This window comes from Rhinichthys klamathensis, unplaced genomic scaffold (assembly GCF_029890125.1).
Source record: "Rhinichthys klamathensis goyatoka isolate OS25496 unplaced genomic scaffold, OSU_Roscu_1.1 h1tg000108l_1, whole genome shotgun sequence".
Lineage (NCBI taxonomy): Eukaryota > Metazoa > Chordata > Actinopteri > Cypriniformes > Leuciscidae > Rhinichthys > Rhinichthys klamathensis.
This window is the reverse complement of record NW_026606646.1, coordinates 960,499-976,672: the sequence shown is the minus strand read 5'-3', so window position 1 is coordinate 976,672 and position 16,174 is coordinate 960,499. Positions and strand designations below refer to the sequence as shown.

Sequence of the window (16,174 nt, the reverse complement as noted above, 5' to 3'; positions counted from 1 at the left end):
TTTATGACCTTAAAAAAGTAAAATATGAAATGTTAAGTTTAGCTACTTACATCTTATCTCGCACTTGACCGTCCGCGTCGAATCCATAGACTGTAAAAAATGGTCGTGTCGCACTGTTAAAATTCGCGCTCAGCAGCGTCTGTGAACATAAAGCCCGCCTACTTTGATTTGATTGGTCGTCTCTGACATTGACGAGCAGTGACAGACCAATGAGGCTCAGATGAACACACAAATGAACACACACACCCTGTCCTCTGTTTCTGACGTGCTCTCTGCACGGCGCAGCTGTGGATTGAGAACGTGCTGAATCTGATTATAACAAGACTGAAGCGAACACGAATTTGTGTAGCCTACATTAATCTCACATTTTTAGGGGGGCTTGGCAGAAGTTTAGGGGGGCTGAAGCCCCCCTAAAAAGGGCCTAGTGACGCCCCTGGCGCAACATTTAAATGTCTTGATACACTGCAGCATAATAAAATGGTTCTCGCACTCCAATCATATTTCTGTGAATTAATTTAATTAATTTAGCACTTGTTCATAGTTTTTGTATTATGTCTGAATATATTCAGTTGAATTGTGCCCATACAAATCGCCTTATGTGTCCATGTTGACATCCAAACTCAATGCCTCATATTATTGTCTTATTATTATTTATAAAGATTGCAAAACGTCAGAGATGACAGGTTTATGATATACAACTTTGTAAACAATATAAAAATATATTAACAACAAGTTCAATGTCACCAAAATACACACGTGTATTTGTGTATGAGAAAAATAGTTCCTCAGTTCCATTATAGTTCCATTATTGTCACAAGGGAAACACATTTTCAGGTGACACCTTTTGTTCCCTGTATGAAATAAAAATAATGAAATAAATATGAATAAAACCATATATTGCTATTACTACCTTTATTATTATTTTTGACATGCAAGATATAGGCTATGGGTGCAACATAACAGTCTAATCATAATTAATTCAATTTCAGAGGGCACTAATTAAATTAATAAATTACCCATATTAATAAATGGTGTTCTAAATTGGGGAGATGACCACACAACATTGTCTCCTGAATTTTTATTCTTGCTGGCACATTCCAACAATGGATCCAAAAATGTATGGGGAAATCATGAACTACAAAACTCAAGGCACATACCCATTTGCATTAAAAAGACCATACATATGTAATTCTCAGACGTTCCTCCAATTTCCAAATTGATGGCAATTAATTCCAAATGATAATTATTCTACACAGAGGAGACAGCTCTAGATAACTCTACAGACAGGACTCAGGAGTGAGGTATAGTGATACAACAAGACTTGATACAAACAAAAAGCCCATACTTGTCCATGGACTATAGCCTTCTTATAATTAACTTGCCAGGAACTAGAACATCAAAAATAACCTATCCTGCAATTTCAGTTTAAATTAGCCTATTTCTTTCATTGGGCCTTTGTAAAGGGGCCATCTAAATTGTTGTTTAGATTTATTTTACTAAAGCTAATAAAGCTATTTCAATAGATGGCCAACTTTACTACCTCTCCTCAAAAAATGGAATATATGTGTTTCTTGCAATAAATAACAATATCAGTCTTTCAAAACAAGCATTATTTATTTTATAATATGAGACATTAAAAGCACCTGTGAAGTGATTGTGATTCAAATAGTCCTGCACTAGAGGCTTATCTGTATTTTACAGTCTATGGTATTAACCAAAGCCTTAATAAAACATCACATTGAAATTGGTAATACGTTTTAAATTTGAAAAGAAATAACCTGGATTGAATTGACAGATGGGAAAACTCAATTAGGGCTACAAGTTTCGGAAATAAAATACAATACTTTTTTAACCTTTTGGCTTCCCGTACATCCAGTTGTGCTTCTTGCTCGTCATTGATATGCTTGCTCGTATTCAGTTCTGATGGTACGTATGGTAACTCGGCAACTACGCATGACTTGTAGTATGATTGCGTAAAGGGAACAGGAATTCCGGTAGGGAACAGAATCGACTGCTTCACCGGCTCTCCGGCAGTTGTAATATTGTTGATAAATACTTGACGCCACTGTTCTCTGCTCTTGACAAATCCTGTTAATAAACCGTTGAAGACTACTTCCAGGAATCCGTGAATTCATGACACTATAACGACTGCCGTAGCCCCTCCGACTTCACTAAGTACTTCAAATACTCGGATGACACAGCCATACTCTCCCTCCTCACCGGCACGGAATCAGCTACAGCATATCACCAATTTGTTTGTTTTTTTCACCAAATGGTGTACAGACAGTCATCTCCTCCTCAACGTTCCTTATACAAAGGAACTCTCCACCGCTCACTGCCCTATCTCCATCAATGGCCAGTTAGTAGAAATTGTCGAATTTTTTAGGTACCGTGGCATTGTTTTGGACAATAAATTGAGTTTTGACCAGACATTCATAGGCGCTGCCGTAAACTCAGGACTTTCTCAGTCAAACCACACCTTCTCCTCTTGTACCGTAGCATCATTGAACCCATCCTCCTGTATTGTGCCACCAGCTATTTCACTATAGGGCATATATCAGAGCTCGAGTTGAAGCTGCTTCATCGAACCCCTCTCCAGTGGACAGCAAGCCAAATACGTTTAACCTAATATCTTAAAGATTTTTTTGGGCAAACAAACTCGTTAATTGCAATATGTCTATTTACAAAATATGTGTATTCTGTGTGGTATGTGCATATTATGCGTGTTGAATGTTGCTCCTGGTACAGTCTGTGAAAACAAATTTCCTCAATCGAGGACAATAAAGGATGAATCTGAATCTGATTCTTTTTTTTTGTTTTGTTGGGCCAATTAAGCTTTTTGCAATTATGTAAAATGCAGCTGATCACTCAATAATCTAGTAATGTGAATCAACATCACTACAACTGAAGCGAAACACAAAATTTATGTCACTCTGATTTATTGGTATTTTTCCAAATGTCCTGTTCACCGACCTCTAAACAGTAAGTCATTTACCGTAAATACAGAATGTGTGAAATTGATTGATCGCATATAGGCCTATTTCAGTATACAATCCAAGTATAGCCTACAGTATTTCTGTCAAATATTATAACCCACTGGGCCCTATTGTTGTAGGTAAACACATTTTTTTTCATCTTATTTATTGAAAAAAAAAAACATTGAAAAGAGTTGAATATACAATAAAGATAATATACAATAAATGTAAATAAATGTAGCCTAGGCCTATGGCTTTAAAAAAAAATACATTTAGACCTATATATTTGGTAATTTATTTTTGCAGGTTTGGTTTTCTTTAGGTACATTATAATTAACTCTACAATAGATATATTTTCATATTTAGTGTATTTCAATAACATATGTACATAAGTGCATTAAATATAAAAAAATATTAATGAGGTAAAAACGAATGCCTACGTCTGTTGTTACGGTAATTCTGCGTATCTATGACAGTTATTAAGGTAAAAAATGTTGAGACATGGCTGCCTGCTTCCTGAACCTGATCTTGATCCATAGACAGTAAAAGCTTGATCACCGAGGGGATGCTGTTCACTGTAGCGACAAAGAATAACTTTTTTAAACAGCAGAACTTACATCAGGAGGAATGGTGAGAATGCTCATGACACCAGCCAGCCATTAAAATAAAAGAAGAAGAAAGATAAAAGAAGGGGCAGTGGTGAGTAACAGTTCTTGCAGTGCAATTGTCAGAAGTTTATTGTCATGTTAGAGTTCCAGAAGTGAGGATCAAGTCTAAGTCATAAATCAACGAACATGCATTTAAATCAAGGCACGCATTCACGGTAAGTCAAGTCACCTTTATTTAGCTCTTTATACATAGATATAGAGTTTCAAAGCAACTTTACGGTAATAAACAGGAAAGCTTTTTTCCTGCAAGCTCAGAGTAGAATGTGGTCGCGAATGGACATTGCAGCGCGTGGCCCCCCACCCAACGCAAAACGTCGGCAAAAAAAGTCTCAATCGTTTGTGCTGGTTCGGTTTTTTAGATGTTAAAAGAATATTTATAGGTCATTCTGAGGTCACCACCCAAAATAGTCTCAATCGTTTGTGCCGGGAAAGTTTGTGCTGCTTCCTTTATATAACGTTAAATATATTATAGGCGATGCCGTCACCCCCATGCCAAACCAAACTCATGCCAAACATGCATAAAACAGCTTTTACAAACTCATTGCAAATGTTTTATTGATAGTAAAATCTATCAGAGATACAACTAATCATCTAATACCATAAATATAGTGTCTGTATGATGTATTATTTGATACATTTTCAGGGCTTGTTCTGTTTGTTCTATGGTTTGTTCTATGGATGGTGTAATGTTTGCTCGTTTGCACACTGGCTAAACTAGCTTATTAAATAACTGGAACGCACACCGGATATTCTGAACAGAACCGGTTGTTTATTTCGCTATTTTAAATCTCGCGAGAGTACCGTGATCTTGCCCGAGGGCTACGGTGTCCCTTTAGGGACAGATAGTCAGAATGTTACATCCCCCTTCTTAAGGCGAGACACTACAGGTGAATAGGGTAAAATTTTAAAATAATATATATCATCATGAAACTTCCTCAGTTGATTACTTACACAAGTATATTAAAAAAAAGTATTACAAGTTTTTGAAATTTGTATGTTTAATAATGCAAATGATGCATTATCTCATTAAAAAATGAGATAATGAGCACTTAACTTAAAAAAAAAAAAAAAAAAAAAAAAAAAAAAAAAAAAAAATCCTTTCCTCTAAATCCTCGCTTGCCTGGCTTATGCTACTCCGAGCTATGTCTGAACTTTGTATTTTGACAGGGTTCCCGCGGATCCTTAAAAAGTCTTAAAAAGTCTTAAATTAGATTTTTAAAATTTAAGACCATAAAAAGTCTTATAAAGTCTTATTTTTACTTATGAAAGGTCTTAAATTTTAGATGACACTTTGACTTAGACATATCTAAAAGCTTTCCAAATTAAAACTATCTAATTAGCGTACGTATTTTTATTTATTTATTATTCTATCTTTGTGGATTTGCTAGTTCACGTGACATTTCGCGTCACTCGCGAGTCGCGGCAGCATAACTGTCTCCTGCACGCGAGAGGAGAGAAGGAGAAGAAAGGTCGTAAATGTCAGTTCAGTTGTAAGTTCATTCTTTATGTGCGTATGGTGTGCGATGTGTATTGTCTTTTATGATATTGTAATCATTGTTTTAACAATGTATTGAGGCACTGCGAGCTGACATCGCATTTCTCTCGTGCTTTCACTGCGTGATGTGTGCAGTGTAACTGTTATGTCCCCAAATTAGTTTTTGTCTTATATTTATATCATATTATGTTCTTATATTAGAATATCACATCAGAAAGAGTGCCGTTTTCCCGTGCACGATTCCAAGTGTGATATTTATGTTATACAACTGTTAAATTAACAATAAGTTAACATTGAAACTACTTTTTAGACACAATATTGTTAATATTGTTTGTTTTCCCTTTATTTCGCCGACTATAATTTCAAAATGAAACCGTAGCAGAGTCTCAATGCAACCGACAGCGATGATTTCTTGACTGAAATCCGCGTTTTGAACGAATCACTTGCTTCTTTCCCGAATGAATCAGCCGTTTGAACGAATCGGTTGAATGAATGACTCCCTCAACTCACTTATTAAGACAGTGATTTGCCGCTGCGGTTTCATATTTAAAGTACCCTTTAAATAAAATGTTAAAATTAGAAATCATTTCATATTTAAATATTGAATATTGATTTAAATATATATATCTCATAGCTTTATTTATGCAGTTGTAAATGGAGTGTAAATATATTAATGCCACTTCTGATGCCGCTTCTGTCACCTCTGCACTGCAAAGATGGATTTTGATTTAATTTGACTGGTAACAGTGGTACTGCATGATTATTATATAATTAAGTATTATTGTATAATTACTGTATAATTTAATTTGAATGATAGTATTTGACATTAAAGGTGATGCATAACTCTAAATAAGTTTAGAAAAAATGTCCATATATAGGTGAAAATGCCCCTGAAAAAATCAATTTAAGGTGGCAATTATTGCCCCTTAATCAAAATATTAATTTCTGTCACTGCTGTGAATCGACCACTGCATAGAATATGAAAAATATGAATATCTTCGTGAGTCAGCAAGGCACCAGCACAAAAACACAATCAGTAAAATATCATCTAATTATTATCAACAAAACGTTGAAAATATCAAGATATATTTGTCAATACTGCACAGCCCTAATGTACGGTATTAATTTTGATTTCTTAAGGTCTTAAAAAGGTCTTAAAAAGCCTTAAATTTGACTTTCAAAAGTGTGCAGGAACCCTGTTTGTGCACTTCTTGCGTTGCTTTTGCCTCTTCACGATGACTCGCTTGGTTTAGTCCTCAGTTGTAAGTCGCTTTGGATAAAAGCGTCTGCTAAATGACTAAATGTAAATGACTAAATGTAAATTCCATGAACAGAGCACTTGTGCTTGATGCACAATAAAGAGTCTGAAAAATAAATTCTGTGGTCATTAGTGTCATTGCTGTAATGTAAACAGATACAGGCATCAGTTAAATGACATAAGACGTGGGTGCAAACAAGTCAATAGTGTTCAAGTTAGAAAACAAGGTTTTCATTTCTTGTAGGTTTCAAGTAACTTGTAAGAACTTTTTTTTTTTTAGTGAAACAGGCAGGCAGAAACATAACAGGCAGTCAAAATGATTTCACAGTGTTTTCGAGGTAACGGGTTGTAAACTCATTTTCTTTTTTTAGGGCAGCGATCCGCCTACACCCTTTACATTATAAGTCGAGGACTTGTCTTGGCCTGGATATGCGCCCAGACCTTGTTGTGTAGTTGGGCTGTTGTTGGTTTGTTGTTCGCGGGTGGTCCGCAGGTTCAGGGTGCGGTGAATGTGTGTTGTTGGTGTGTGTGTCTGCATGTTGTGTGTCTTTGGCGCCTTGAGCATCTCTGCTTTTGCGGAGGTGCCAGCGGTTGCATCGTAGAGTCTGTCCATCTCCTGTCTGGATGTGGTAGCTCCTGTGTGTGTGTGCATGTTGTGTTACCATTGGAGGTCTCCAGGATTCATCCTCCTGACGGAAATGAATAGGTGTGGCAGCAGGTAGGTGAGACAGTGGCTTGGTGCCTCTGTTGAAATATGCTTGTTGGCGGTGTTGGCATGCCTTTCGCCTATCTTGGACGGCTTTCTGGGGTACTACCTGTGGCTGCAGATGCCTGCTGGTCGCTGGGAGTATGAAGCGTAGTCGTCGGCTCATCAGAAGCTGAGCAGGTGACTGGAGGTTCTCCACTGGAGTCTTCCTGTACTCCAGTAGAGCGAGGTAGGGGTGTGTGTTTCCAGCTTTTGCCTTGTCCAGGATGTGCTTCACTGTCTGGAGAGTTTTTTCGGCGAGGCCGTTGCTCTGTGGGTAATGCAGACTTGTGGTGGTGTGGGTGATGGCCCACGCGTTTGCGAAGTGGCGGAACTCCTCAGAGCTGTAGCATGGTCTGTTGTCGCTGATGACTGTCTCTGAGATCCTGTGATGAGCAAACGCAGACTTGAGTTTGGTGATTTCTGCAAGTGAGGTGCAACTTGTAAGCCGCTCCATTTCAAAGAATCTACTCTGTAGTAGTCTACAATGACGATGAAGTTTTGAGTGTTCCATGTGAAGAGGTCTGTAACTACCAATTGCCATGGTCTCTCAGGTATGTCGTGACTCGTGTGACCGCAGGGGTTCTTTGGGGTTGGCATCACGTCGTTCCTGGCATATATTGCACTGCTCTACTGTTGCTTCTATCCCTTTGCCAATTCCGGGCCAGAACAGGAGGTCTCGTGCTCAATGCTTGTTTTTTTCCATGCCCATGTGCCCTGCGTGTATGCAGTGAATCATGCCTCCTCTGAGGCTCTGGGGGTTTTTCGTGGTTTGATTAGTCGAGACTGTTTTCCAAAGATGGCTCCTGTCTGTATACACGAAGTGGACTGTCTTTATCTTTATCTTCTTATTAAACGGTCTGTACACTTACAAAGTTCTCAATGCTTCGTTTTGCATGTAGGGACCCTCATTATTTTACTGTGTTTGTGTGGGGCTATTTTGAGCCTTGTTAGTGGTATAAACTAGCGATTTCTTTTTACTTATTATATGCCCCCATTACTTATTATATGCCCCCGAATGTAAACAGTTTTTGGAGATAAAACTCTTTACATTCGATTATCATGAAAACAAATCTCAGAGAACGGTTGACTAAGTACCAATGTTTTATTAGACCAAAGGTTCATTTTGCGCCGGAGTTCTCCTTTAAATTAAAATTAAATAAATTTGTATCCAGACATCAATGGCTTATTGATCATTATAGGTGTTATCAATCATTTAGTTGTTGTTGCTAGTTTGAGTTGAGAAATACACATTTCAGAATTATCACTAATCTGTGTGTGCATTTTGCTTTAGAACCAAGCAAGTTGACTCATGAAACCATTTGTTTATTATATCGCATATCGCAATATTGACCTCAATAATCGCAATATGACATTTTCCCCAAATCGTGCAGCCCTACCGAGGATGGTTTCTAACTCCCCTCTGCTTGTGGATGGCTGCATTTCTTGTATCGCTTTCACCTTCGCTGGGTCCGGCTTGACGCCTTCACGCGAGAGCTTGTGGCTGAAGTAGCTGACCTCTGATACACCTATTTGGCTTTTGTCGGGATTTAGCCTTACCTCTCTTTCTCTTGTGCGTCTCGGCATGGCCCTGAGGTTGTTGTTGTGTTCAAGCTTTATCTTGCCGAAAACATGTATGTCGTTGACAATGGCGGCTACCCCTGGGAGGCCTTCATACGTCTCATCGACGTGCCTTTGGAATTCTTGAGCTAAATTGATTCAGAACGGCAGCCTCAGGAACCTGTGGGGGTGTTGAATGTTGTTAGCAGGGACAACTCTGCACTCAGCTTCATTGCCCAATAGCCTGATCTGGCGTCGAGTACGCTGAAGTACTTTGCTCCGGCGAGCTTTGTGGTGACATCTCCTAAAGTTGGTAAGGGGTAGTGGGGCCTTTGTATCGCCTTTAGGGCTGCAACAAACGATTATTTTGATAATCGATTAATCTAACGATTATTAGAACGATTAATCGACTAATCGTCGATTATTTCGTAGACTGATCAGTAAGTTTGGAACGATTATTCAGCTTTTCCAATTAGTTAAAACATTGAGTAATACATATTCTAACTATAATATAAAAAAAGAAAATCACTTCAGCTTTTGAAATAGTTGTTTTATGAACTTTGAGCCAACTAAACAGGTCATTCTCTTTAAGTTTTCAGATTTCGGTCCAACTCAAATCACACACAAATGCTCTCTAAGCATTGTTTAATAGGCCCACTGCTTTTCTTAGAACTGAAACAGAAAAAGGGACATTTACTTCAGGACACAAAGAATGGTAAAATATTAATCTGCAAACAATTATTCTAAGTATAAAATTACAATCTTTTTTTACATGACAATTGAGCTGACAGAGACCTTCTCATTCACCTTTTAATTTATAGTATGATAAAGTAACTGCCATGATATTCTTCCTATATCATAGGAAGGGTATAACATCTCGTTTTGTAAGTCTTCATGATTATTGAACAAAATACAGGCAAGTGATAAGACTATAATAATACCTAATATACTAATAGTGTTACAATAATAAAAACAGCCCTGACTCCTAAGCTCGATCAAGCTTTATTCTATGCAAAATAAGTCATCACATTACTGTAATTATATTACTATTGATAATATTATTACTATTATTAGTAGTATTGCATTCTCTAATAAAGAGAGATTTACCGCTGGTTAGTAAGCTCCAGCTGGAGAACACTCACTTCTCACCGGCTCCTCTTTTGCCGGGATGTTTCCTCTTGCACTCCAACATGCATGTTGTGCTTTTTCACGGGAGAAAAGCAAGTTCCGCCTTGCATGTATTGCACACGACAGCATTCTTGATTTGAAGTTTTGTGAAACTTTCCCAAACCTAAACCTTGCTAGTTCGGATTCGTTTGCACTGTCATAATTCGCGCTGTGTTTTCTTCTACCGCAATAGCATTTGTAAGGGCTGCACTACACTCTAGCGCTACAGCGCCGTAGCGGTCAAATCGCGATATTGCAGGCCCTTACATTAGGTCACGTGAGATCAAACGACTACTCGACAACAAAGATATTTGTAGACAAATTTTTATTGTCGACATTGTCGACAACGTCGACTAATCGTTGCAGCCCTAATCGCCTTGTTGAGGTCTCTGTGGTCCAGGCAGACTCTCAGCTTGCCAGTCTGGGGTTTTTCTACAACTACGAGGGCGTTGACCCATTTTGTCGGCTCTGTCACTTTGCAGATCACGTTGCTCTCTTCCATCTTGTCGAGCTCCTGTTTCAGTCTATCTCGCAGGGCGATCGGTACTCTTCGTGGGGGGTATACTACTGGTGTGATGTGCGGGTCGACATGGAGGTTGCACTCCCCTGGAAACTCTCCTATGCCCTGGAAGACGTCTGTGTATTCTTTGAGGCTGTCTGTGCCTGTGCATGGCTTCACTTCTTCCTCGGCCACAGCCAGTATCAGCTTGATTAACTTAAAGGTGCCCTAGAATGTTTTTTTTTTTTTTTTTTATAATGTTTCCTGGGTTACCCTTATAATGTTAGTATGTTTTTTAGATAAAAAATATTCATAATTTAGAAATAAATGGCATTTTTCCTAGCCTGCTTTTAGCCTCTGATTTGAACACTCTGTTTGAAGGGGCGTGTCTGCTGTGGGATTCAGTGTAACCGCGGCCACTGCTGTGATTGGCTGACATGCTTGCATATGAAATAGCAACGCATTACATGTGAAACTCTCTCCCGAATACTTTTACTACTGCTATTATACGTTTTTACTATAACAGCTATCGAGATTAACGAATCGTGAGATGTTTTTAAAGTATTTAACGTTAGATCTATTCCCATCACATAAAATGTTGCCGTGATGAGCATTGAGCAGATGACAGTGTTGATCGCGAGAATGAAGATCTTATCATTGCAAAGCAGTTTCTGCACTCTCTCTGCTTTCACCAATGCAAACACGATGATGTAAATACAGTAAGAGCTTCGTTGTGCAGTAACGTGCGTCATTGATTTCATAACGAGTTTGGCAAGTGTCCAGATAAACTCGCGCTGTGTGGAAAGATTGTTCTTTGATCGCTTTCTGTATATAATTTGTTCACAATTTAAATACGATTATTTTCATCCTACTAAAATAAACGATGTGAAGCTGATATTTTAGTCACTGGCTTGACTTACTGATGCATAAACAGTATTGAACGATTTTGAGAGAAAGAACTGTCTGAACTTGAACAATTAACTGTTACACATCAGAAAGTGTTGCTTGGTAGCTCGATCCGAGGCCAGCTCTGTATTGGCCCAAGTTGAGGAAACACTCGGTGAAATGTTTGGAAATTTCCAGAGAAAATAAAATTAACCCATTGTTTCTTCAGAGGCTCAGATAAAGGAACTAAAAAATACTTTTGTGTTTATGTGTACATCCACACTGAGCAACTGCCATGCTTAGGCTGCGCAGTTCCGCCTGGCATTGAGGGCTGGCATTATGCAAATATTTGGAGGCGTACATATTAATGATCCCGACTATTGCGTCACAGTCGGTATTGTGTGGAGAACCGACCGTTTTTCAGGGGTGTTTTTCATAAACGTGAATTAAATGAGAACGCGAAAACAGTCCAGTTTGAGATTCACTCTATGTCATGTCCATGCACTGAACTCTTGTTATTTGACTATACCAAGGTAAATTCAATTTTGAATTATAGGTCACCTTTAAGGTCTAGACTAGCTCTTATCCCTATACATATGTGTAAGGGAATTGCATTGGTCTGTGCGCCAGTGTCAATTTTGAGTTTAACTTTCTGAGTTCCAATGTCAATTTCAGCATAAGCTTGTTCGTTACATTTTCCTGTGTTTTCAGTTGTAAGTCCATCAATAAAAAGTTCTACCTGCTCATCTTCGGTGTCTTCTTCCACAGTGTGTATCACCTTTCTTGTATGGGTGTTTGTGTGTTGCTTTAACTTGCAGACCTTTGCAAAGTGATTGAGTTTTTTGCATTTCATGCACTGCTTGCCTTTGGCTGGACAGGCGCCATATTTGGTGGTGTGTGGGCCTCAGCATTGGTCACATTCTCTGTGTGCTGTGGTGGACTCTCTCGGCTTGGGTTTGTAGCTTGTGTGTGTTCGTCTGTGTTCCGGTCTACGGCCTATGGCGTGTACAGCATCGTTGTTGCGGTCTGTGACTCCAACCATCTCTTTGAGCTGGACTTGTGCTAGCTCATGAGAGCACGCAATGTCAATGGCTTGGTCTAACGTTAGCTCCGCGCCTTGGCTAAGCAACTTCTCCCGCACTCGCGGTGAGTTTGTAGCGAAAACGATGCGGTCTCACACCATCTCGTCGCTGTTGGGGTGTCCACAGCCCTTAACTAGCAGTTTTAGTTCCGCAACGAAGTGTTTGAAAGTTTCCCCATCTCCTTGCGTTTTCTCATGGAAACGATATCTTGCATATATCGCGTTAGACTTTGGTGAGTCCCAATCCATCTTGGGTGCTGGGACGCCGAAACTATCCATATTTGAGTATTAAAGCCTCTACTCTAACACCATGTAATGTTAGCTTGTTTGCACTGGATGGGCATATTTCAAAAATATTGCATTCGAATATTCGGGCTCATAAAAATCGAATATTCGAATATTCGTTTATTTAAATGACGTTTAACGAAAAAGACGTTATTTTTTAAATTGAATTTTCTTTTACGTTTTTGTCACCATTTCTGAACAAGCTTACAATTAGGCATACACAACAAGCTTATATGTTAAAGTTTTCTTTTAGTTGAAAACATTAAACAGTAGGCCTATGTGTAAACAAAAATTATAAAAAACAAAAGCATTAATAAAAGCATGCTCAAGCAGCGCGAACGGAAAAAAAATGCCTAATAAAGCAGATTGCGCCAGATATCGTACAGAACGTACACACACACTCGAGTCAGCATATGATTATCGTGTTGCAGGGGCGCCGCCAGCAATTTATGCTCGAGTGAGAAAAGGCGCTTTGCTGACAGACGTTTCAGAGACACAAAGATAACGGTGTTCTAAGTTTCTAACAGCACTTTGCGTCTCCCTCAACGAAACTTAAAGGAAGTATATGTCTCAAAATCATTTTGCTATTAGATAAGTTATCATCTCGGATCACGCGGGGTCCAGCTGCGCTTACCTGCAGTCATGATGCAGTGTTAGACAGCTGTCTTTCCTCAGTCGACTGTTTGGATTTCATGTGATTTCTCATTGTGGTGATGATATTATAACTCAGATGAATTAATTAATTTGATCAAAAGTAATTCCATTTAGTAAGATCATTTTCAAGTAATTCCAAACTTCGCGAGGCAGATGACAACATTATGTGATCAAATACACACAACTTGTTAACACACTCCACAGCGCCACCCAGTGCATTTAATTATAACTGCGAGTTAGTGCTTGGGATTTATCATGGATTCACTGCATTTACGGCCAGCAAAGCAACGTAGTAAAATTCGAATAGTATTTTATTTTTCGAATAATAATTACAGATCGAAAATTCGAATATTCGTGCACACCCCTAGTTTGCACACTGGCTAAACTAGCTTATATTAAATAACTAATAATGAATCGAAAATAATAAAATAAAAGAGGACACAACAATATTTTGCACTTGCCAGTTGTTGTTTTGCCAGTTTTTCCACACAAACATCTTATGCGACAGATGAGAGCATTCCATTCATTAATTGGTTGACACAACTGTAATTTCTACATACACTGCAAAAAAATGCTTTTCTTACTTAGTATTTTTGTCTCGTTTCCAGTCCAAATATCAAACATTTCTCAAATCAAGATTATAAAATGACATAAGATTTTAAGTCTTGTTTTCTGGGGAAATTAATCAAAATTAAGTGAGTTGATGCTTAAAAAAAGCTAAATTATCTGCCAATGGGGTAAGAAAAATAATGTTGTTTCTGTTTGAATTAAGATTATTTTTCTTACCCCATTGGCAGATAATTTAGCTTGTTTTAAGCATGCCCCCCCGGGAGAAAATTTAGTACATTTTAAAGATAAATTCATTAATCTGGTGCACTTTGAGTCACTCGAATCTGTTGTTAAAAATAAATAATAATCCACCCGCCAACCACCCATATTCTTTGATTTAGATATCTGCATCTGATCATCACATTACAATTATTCAATTAAGCATGATAATATGGTAACATATCACACAATTAACATTTATTTAAATTAAAAGTTCTTCTTTTGGCAAAATTACATTTTCTTTATAGCCTAAACAGAGGCTTTACTCCCTTTAAACTTATTGTCAATGTTTCATTTTTGAAAACACTCTTATCGTAATAATTTTTTGTAGCTTTATAAAGGGCATTTTCCCCCTAATTTTATTTAATGTATGCTCTAAATTTCATTTAAAATTCTTACATTTTATCAATACATTCAATTAAAATAATAAGACACTAGGCTGTTACCAATCAAATTAAATAATTTACATTGAAAAATTATAACTGTATTAAATGAGATTATTTTGAATAAAAGAATGATACTTTGAAACTAAACCGCCAGTAGGAGGCGGCAGGCGGCCGTCTTAATGAGCGAGTCATTGAGTCATTAATGTAAACGATTCGTTCAAACGGGTGATTGATTCAGAATGAGGCGGTTTAATAATGGGCAATTGAATCTTTGACTCAAGCGATTAGTTCAAAACGCTGAATGATTCAGTAATGAATCATGGATGAGTGTTGCTGTGAGACGCGATAAGGTTCTGTTGTTTGGAACTATTTTCGCTGCTAAAACAGAACAAAAACAGTCTAAAAATGTAAGTAACTTAATTTTAACTATTTGTTTATTGAACTGTTATGAAATTAATATCTCGGTTTCAATCGTGATGGCTTTCAGGAAAACAGCACTCTGGTCGTGTGTAGCCTATATAACGTTATTGTTTCTTAACTATAATTAATGTTATAAATAACTGCGCGAGACTCAACAGCGCAACTTTGTTACTGTCCGTACATTAGGTACCATGATGGGAGTTCCGTGTCTTTATTACACTCATTTAGCTGTCATCCACCCTCGATTGAATGGAATGTTTTTATTACTTGGCCCGCTCGAACCGCGGATTATGATCTGTGCAGCACTATCGGCAAACTACACGGTTAGAGAATGGACACAAGCGGGAATCGCGACAGAACTGTCACGGTGGAAAAAGTGTATATGAGCACGTGACTGTCTGTCCGAGTTTTGTCGAGAGCAAGGGGGTAATCGTCTCCGGTTACTTTCGTAACCTCGGTTCCCTGAAAGGCAAGGAACGAGACATTACGGATGTCGTATATGGGAACTCCTCTCATCCTTCACTTCCGCTGAAATCTTATAGGCTAACGCCAGCAGAGCTGGCCAATTGACGCAAATATGCAAATACTGAACTTCGTAGCAGTAATAAGCAAGTGCAGCGTCAATTCCCTTCAGAATCGAACAAAAAACGCTAAATCAATAGCGAACACGGCGGCGAGCGTAATGTCTCGTTCCTTGCCTTTCAGGGAACCGAGGTTACGAAAGTAACCGGAGACGTTCCCTATCAAGGCTACGGAACTCGACATTACGGATGTCGTATATGGGAACTGTATAGAATCCCGCCGTGGCAGCAAACAACCACTGACAACAGACCCAATACCAAAACCGCCCCTCCCCAGTATGCAAGCGTCTGATAGGCCGAGATTGACCAATAGCGAACCTCTAACCTCTGATTGGCCCAAGGGGACCAATCACAAGCTCACAAACACTGCCAGAATTTGCATATCCCGAGCAGTATAACCGGGGGAAGTTTGCACTGTCGAAAAACAGGGCAATAACAACAGTAAGAGAAGGTCAACGCATAGCGGTGACAACAGTACAAACACACAAATAGCACATTGAACAACTCATAAGCAAAGCGCAGAGCAGCTCTATCCAGTGCTGTGTGCGCAATCAACTCACCGAAAGCACTTGAGACGCTACAGAGGGCAAATCCAACTTGTAAAACCTGGCAAACGTGTTCTGAGAAGACCAGCCAGCCGCAAGACATAAATCCTGAATAGACATACCCTTAGTCCAAGCCCACGAG

General features: G+C 38.6%; 1 protein-coding gene across 2 annotated transcripts in view; it reads left to right on the top strand.

The window, feature by feature from the left end:
• Window positions 1–3,489: 3,489 nt before the first annotated feature.
• Window positions 3,490–16,174, top strand: part of mto1 (mitochondrial tRNA translation optimization 1) — a 61,978-nt gene continuing 49,293 nt past the window's right edge. For both annotated transcript variants that reach the window (XM_056253649.1, XM_056253648.1), the window contains exon 1: window positions 3,490–3,674. The gene's annotated coding sequence lies outside the window, so the exon portion shown is untranslated. The remainder of the gene's footprint in view (window positions 3,675–16,174) is intronic.